Raw genomic sequence first — 7821 nt, 5'->3', positions numbered from 1 at the left:
ATTTTTACTTTATTTTTGTCTTTGTTATCATTCACTAAAACTCAACTTTATTTCTGCAAAGCACTTTGTGACCTTGCTCTGTGGAAGGTGCTGCACTAAATAAACTTCACTCACTTACTAAATAAGACCTAAGGTCCTGTTAGTGCATTGTCCAAAGTGCATTGCACAAGTGCATTTAGGGTGTGTCGAATTCCACTTTGTTAGTTAAAGAGCACATGATTTGGGCTCAAAGTAAGATGTACTGTACGTGGCAATGGGGTTGTATTTCGTCCCTTAATTAATTATAGGCGCATATTGGATTTAAAATGCATTCCATCAATCAGACGGTCACCTCCCATTTCCTTCAAAACCCAGGTGCACCGGCACCTGCTGCACTGTTATTTACACGGCAGGTTTGGCAATCTGGAGAAGCGAGTGGTTTTCTGCTGAGAGAAATGCAGTTGGAGCAGTAATGTCACTGCAGCAAATACCGTGGGACATTTGCAGTGAGCAGCACAGCTAAAAACTTTGACACAGGTAACAGAACTAATCTTTAAGCTTATGAAATAATCAATAAAGTTACACTGCTCCTTGAGCATCTCTTTTAAAGGGGAGTCGGACAGCAGCTCTACTCTCTGCTATGTTCAAAATTTGGAGAATGGAATTAATATTTGTCTCATTCGTGATGTGTTATTTCACCCACCCACAACCCATAGTAAGCAGAGTGTAAGCTTACTGTAAACCCCCCTCTGCTGGCACAAATGCGTCCTTTAAATAGCAGGACAATACTGCGCTGTTGACTCTGGACCTCTTCTGCCTCAAAATAGCAATACACCAAAAACTGTACCTGACCACAACTCACTGTAAGTCCCGCATATACCCATGGGTGCACAGATGGGTGAAAGTATATTTGCTACTCACACAACCTGGGCGCTGGCTGTGAAAATGACAACTGCTTTAGTCTAAAACTAACAATGACAGGTAGTACAGCAAGTGGGCTAAATGTCAACATCAGAATGCTAACATGATAACACTGACAATGCTAACATGGCAGCATTTAGCAGGTATAATGTTTACCATGTTACAATGCTAACATTTTCAAATACAGCTGAGACTGATGGCAATGTCATTATTTTGCCTATATTTGTCCATGAACTTTGACCTGAAGATGGTGCCAAATGAAAAGTCAGGGAATAGCCAAAGATATTATGATTCATCCTTAATGGAACATGAATGTCTGAACCAAATTTAATGGCAATCTATCCAATAGTTGTTCAGTCCCTCCAGGATGTTATAATCACAACAAGTAACGCAAACTCAGCCAATCGATGTGAATTGTGTGCGACCTTACAATTTTGTCCAATCGCTATAACTTTACCGTAAATGTGACTATTCAAAATGAGTAAAATCTCATTTCATTGTAAAGTTATCATGATACTACTGCTGCACCTGTGACAGAGTATCACACACAATGCGACAGGGCTAACTGTTAACATCACACAGCTAACGTTACCCAATGTTTATTAACAGGTTTAATGACAGAGTCCTGCAGTTTTGGTGTTGGTGTGAGATTGCTGAAACGAGCCGCTGCTGCTATGTTAGCTCACGCTAACCGGGCAGACAGACAGAGAGAGCAGGAGGAGAGTAGCTCATGGAGACAGTCCGTCAATGCTGTCTTTGAATAGCAACAGCTGATTGCTGGCAATCATATACATTCTCATTTTGTGGGAAACACTGAATGCTCAATATAATAGGCTCCGAATCAGAGACAACATCAAAACTATTTTTATGCAGTTTTCACTTGCCCCCACAAATTTATTGCAAAAATATCGCAACTTGCCTATAAACATCTCAACATGGATCGCAGTTTATTTTAGAAAAGCTGCCATGTAATCATTCATCTCAGCAGTAGCAATCACAACACCAGCCCACGAAATCCTGGAGGGACTGGTTGTTGAGATAGTTCACTCACAACCATAGATGTCAACTTCATGGTGGTGCTAGAGGTATAGTCAGGGGAACATCAGAGTCATTAGGATACAACCTCTGGGAGCCATGAATGTCTGTGTAAGATTTTGCACCAATCCATCCAGGATATGTTGAGATATTTTACAGAATAAGTGAAAACTGTGACCCAGTTCAATCAAACCAAAAATGCCGACCTTGTGGTGGCACTGGAGTCAGGGGATTGCAAAAGTCATCCCTTTGGGCACAAGTTATTTCATCAATGTACAGTGTACAACTGTTGCTACCTTATGACCACTACCACTATTACTATTATTACCGTGTGATGAGAATATGTGATGTTTTTCACTGTGCTACAGCTGCCATAGAATCCTTGAAATGGTTTCTAACACAAATTGAAAACCTAAAGCTTTAATTTAATGACATTACATTTCTAATCAAGACATTACTAAGCAGCAATGAGCCAGAGGTTCACAAGCTTTTTCTACAAATTATCTTTTCAATGCACAAAGTGTTCTGAAAGTTGAGGAGAAAGGGCATTCTTCGATCTGTGAGATTCATATTTGCAGTTTTGTCTTGAACAGGGGTCACATACAGTACATAAAAGATGCGCTGTGTTATATCATCTGCATTTTCATAATAAAGCTCTTTTGAAACAGAGAAAAGCGACCCCTGGCAGGAGCAGAGCATCCTGACTGCCAGGGACACATAATGATACGGTATCATAGATAATAATATGCATACTTTTTTATCTTTATGTATGTAAATGCTCTCAGGGGCCAGTAGAAAGACAGCGATGGGGATACAGCGCTTAGCTGCTAATCGGCACCACAGGGTTGAGAAATACCTCTCCTTTGGTTCTCAAATTGTTTGGAAATTAAATAAGCCCCCGGAGGTGCTTCTCCTGCTGCTTCTTTGGAAAATTAGGTAGAGCAAGTCTGAAATCGAGACAGTGCAATGCTTCTGCTCGGAACCTGCAGCGAGGAACCTTCTCATACAAAGCCCGGTCCTCACTTCAAAACACTTTATAGGCTGGAATCAAAGTCTTGCAAGAGTGGAAAATGCTAAACAGACATCTGAGAGACAAGAAACAAAACCAAAAGATCCTAAGGAGGCTTCTCCCACCGGTCTCTCCTAACTGTCTTCAAAATATCTATGCTCATTTTCAAATTGACGCTGTGATCTCATATCTCTCCCACTAACACTCACATGAAATAATGCAGGTGTTGTTGCTCCGGGCGTGAATACAGAAAATCCTTACAAGCTGTCACGCCAACATGCCTATTTTTGACATTTTAGTGCTGCTGTGCAGAGATTAGACACTTTAGACCTGAAGTAGTTCAAAAGGCAGTTAAAGCTTCCCAGACTCTATGTTTGTCCCTGATATATTTAGTGTGGTGTTGGGTCACTGGCTGCTGTAAAAAGGTGGTTACCAACATGATGACTGAATCACTGAATACACACACACACACACACACACACACACACACACACACACACACACACACACAGTCAAAAATGAAAAACTGAATGTAAAATATGACAAACATTTAAGGCAGTAGAATACCTATACATATATTATGATTAACATGCAGTGTAAGTACTGCATCTGTACAACACACACACAGTAATCAAATCAAGTCATGTCAACCAAAATAGAAGCAGCATAGTAATATCTATAATGTGTTGCAGTGACGGTCGGTCTTTGCTTAATACTTCTAAAAATAAAGCACTCCCTACTCACAGCCTGCTGTCACAGGCAATGGACGCCATAAGGGTTATGGCCATTATAAATATTTCATATTTCAAGAAAAAAAGGAAAGACAAGACAAGACAAGACAAGATAATACATTTGTATAGAAAGATAAATTAATTTGGTCATGCACAAATCATAAAGTGATCGATCAGAATGCTTGCAGCCCTTGGGCAAAAAGCAATAATGTATTACTGTAAATGAACAGTTTGCTATTATGGCAAATATGCTTATTTGCTGTGTCTTGGAGTTAGATTAGTGTATCGATGCACTCTCATATCTGTGCAGTAAGTATGGCGTTCAGGCACAGCATAAAGACTGGACGCAGGGGGAAACTAGTCTGGCTCTGTGTGATGGTATGATAAACCTCCTACCAGCAACTCTAGAGCTTACCAATTAACACATAACTACTGAAGTAATGCAAAACATCAATCTGTAGTTTTAGATTATTAGAATTATTAATGAACAACAGGGCGTTCATCTGTCCAACACTTCTGTGGAATGTCTTTGCCGGTTGCTCTCTCACTGTGATAACAAGGCTCCAAGAAGTCTTTCTTATTTATTTTTATTTTTTTTCCCTTGCTTCTGTTTATTGGGCTAACTTAAGCTAATCGCTTTCAGGGTACCTTAGAGGGATAGTTCGACCCCAAATAAAAAATACATATTTTTCCTCTTACCTGTAGTGCTGTTTATCAGTCTAGATTGTTTTGGTGTAAGTTGCAGAGTGTTGGAAATATCAGCCGTAGAGATGTCTGCCTTCTCTCCAGTATAATGGAACTAGATGGCACTCAGCTTGTGGTGCTCACAGCGCCAATAAAATACATTTAAAAAACTCAACAGCAATGTCTCTTTCCAGAAATCATGACCCGATTACTAAAGATAATCCACAGATCTTGTTGTGAGCAGTTTCATGGAAGAACTATTTTCTTTTTACCAAATGCATCACCACACAGACGGAAGCGTGTATCTACTGCTAGCTCACTTAGCACCACTGAGCTAGCTAATGTTACAGCTCAGCTAAGGAGGACGCCATTAATGTTGCATCTTGCACAGTCATGAGCATGAGCCTCTCATTCATGAGTAGATGCACACTTCCTTCTGCACAGTTGGTGGACAGTGTTGGGGAGTAACTGGTTATTAGGAATTAAGTTATTCAGTTACAAAACTAATGTATTTGTAATCAGTTACAGTCACCACAAAAAATATGTAATTAAAGTACAGTTGCTAATGAAAATGTTGGTGATTACAAACCAGTTACAACCGGAATATATATATATATATATATATATATATAAAGTTTATATGTAACGTGACATTTATTCTGTTGCCTTGCATCTTTTCACTGCGCAGGTATGCTGCCTTCTGGCAGAGTGATTTTCCAGGCATTTTTCAACTTTATTGCCCAATTTAAAACACTTCAGAAAAGTATTAAGAAAGCAGTCACATGTACAGTTGTCACAGTTAATTATTTTGATGATGTAATTAAAATAGTTACAATACATATTACATTTTTGACAGGGTGACTAGTAATCTGTAACTTATTTCATTAAAAAAACCAAAAAAACTTCCAAACACTGTCGGCAGGTGTAGTTAAGTAAAAAGAAAATAGTTCCTACAAGAAACTGCTCACAACAAGGTCTGTGGATTATCTTAACTAACTGGGTCATGATTTCTGGAAAGAGACATTGCTGTTGAGTTTTTCAAATGTATTCTTTTGGCGCTTTGATCAACACAAGCCGAGTGCCATCTAGTTCCAGTATTGGAGACATCTCCACGGCCAACATCTCCAATATTCTGCAACTCACACCAAAATAATTTAGTTTGATAAATAGCACTACAGGCAAGAGGAAAAATATTTATTTCTATTCTATTCTATTCTATTCTATTCTATTCTATTCTATTCTATTCTACAGACATGAGAGTGGTATCAATCTTGTCATCCAGCACTTGGAAAGAAAGCAAGTATAAGTATATGTCTTGCAAAAAATGTAAAACTATTCCCTTAAATTTTTAAACTACCCGTCAAACAATACATTTCAATAGCTGTTATCACACTGCAGGCTTGCACACATAGAACAAAATGCTCCATGAGTTTACAGATTTGTCCCTGCAGACTTGCAGTTGTCATTGTTTAATGTAAATTACAGAGTCAGACTGAGCTGTTAGTGTTTGCGCCTCACAAGAGTCTGAAGACAGACGGATTTCTGTGAAAGCTCCAATCTCTCACTCCCAGCTGTCCAAATGCTGGCCTTTAGGAAAAGCCTCATTGGAGAACGCTGATGGACAGAATGGAAGCAGCTCATGTGTGAATCTCTTGGAGTGTCTGGTTTATATTGCATCTCTTTCTCCTCCATCATCATCATTTCATGCACAATTGGCTTTTTGTGTGTTTTTTATTTTATTTTTTCAGTTACCATCAGGTTACTGAGGAAACAAATCTGTAAAGAACCATGATGTATATACAGTCCAACCCTGCATTACTTACTTTATTTAACACCATAATCCAAATGGCCAATTAAGGAGGAATGTAGAAAATGCATGGCTGTACTGTACCACCGCTAAGGAAAAAAATACACATCTAACTAGCACATCAAACTGCATAAGGCAGATTTCACACACTCCAAACGTGCTGTGTTAGTCAGTCTGTCAAAAACATTGGCTTTTTCTCATGACACCGGAGAGATTCACAAATTCATTAAAAACAGAGCGAAAACAGTGGAATGTCTGTAAAATAAACAGACACTTTATATTAGACTGGGGTGTTTGATGCACAGAGGCAAGTGTCCTCTGGAGCAAATAATCAATTCTTCCTGGCACTGCCTACCCACACATACACACAAGCAGGTACTTTGTGCTTTTAAGCCTCCAGCCAGCTTTCAGAGCTCCCACCACTGAGAACAAAAAGCAGGCAGCACTTTGTTTCAGACGCTCTGTGGGGTGGGGCCTGCGTCTGCCCACCACACACCGTTTTTGTTTGTGTGTTTGTGCATCCATAGGTGTTTGTGATGGTAAATTGACGTATGCTAATAATGCTGTGGTTGATCTTTCCTCATGACTAGAGTGAGGAACAGACAGCACGGGGAAAGCTTTCAGTTGGTTGAGTACACTGCGACAAACACACACACATGCAAAACTGCACTCACTGTGGTTTTGCAACAGTTCAAGATTTACTTTGGGGACTCCCTGACCGGCACAGCAGGTTCAGTGCTGGGCCTTTTGGGTGACTGCCAATCAATATGACACTAACTTTGGAGAAAAAATATCCATTAACGGAGTAGCACACTGCTGAATACAGATAAAAAAGAATCACTCAGTTGCACGGCAAGGGCAAAGTCCTGCACTAACATCAAGAGATCTTCAGTGCTTTGCAAAGATTTTTTTTCAGATGTGTAGTTATGAGATTAGTCAGCATGAAAATTATAGCCTGTGTTCTGCCCTCTGATTTCACCCAAGTCCTACTTATTTGTTCTCAGAGAACTACTCTGATAGTTTCACATTCATGTTGCACTTCAGAACATGGATTGAATTCCTAGTTCAGATGCAGGAAAAAGAAACAAATGTGTCAATTAGACATTGATTTAATCTATTAACACGTATTATGAACATTACATCTCCAATCATGATATTTGACTTTGTTGAAGACTTGCTGTGGTGTGCCTTCACATTGATTCGTTCCTCTCAGATCAGCTCTTTATACCAGAGCTTTGCCATGGCAACCAAATATTACTGAAAAGGTCACTTCTTTGAAATTTAAAAAACCTTGATCATTTGTCAACTTTCAATTAACATGTAAGATGAATAAAAAGGGAAAAAACTCACACACCCACACACACACACATACAATACATTAGCCTTGAAGTGATAGCTTGTTTGAAAGAACGGCCTGCCCCCTTCCCCCGCTCACAGCTAAAGGTTAACATGTGACTGGAATGCATCGAGGCATTTTAAATATTTCAACATGTCTGCTGAATTGGGGCAATGGGATTGAAAGCAATGACCTCTATCCATGAGCAAAAGAAAACCTTCAACACTTCAAGAATGACTGGTAGTGTTCATCTCCTTCCCCTTCCTACGACATAGCTTTGTGCAATAATCTTTAAATCAGCAGTACAAAGTATTACTTT

This window comes from Epinephelus fuscoguttatus, linkage group LG13, assembly GCF_011397635.1.
Source record: "Epinephelus fuscoguttatus linkage group LG13, E.fuscoguttatus.final_Chr_v1".
In the NCBI taxonomy this organism is placed as follows: domain Eukaryota; kingdom Metazoa; phylum Chordata; class Actinopteri; order Perciformes; family Serranidae; genus Epinephelus; species Epinephelus fuscoguttatus.
This window is presented reverse-complemented; position numbering follows the sequence as displayed.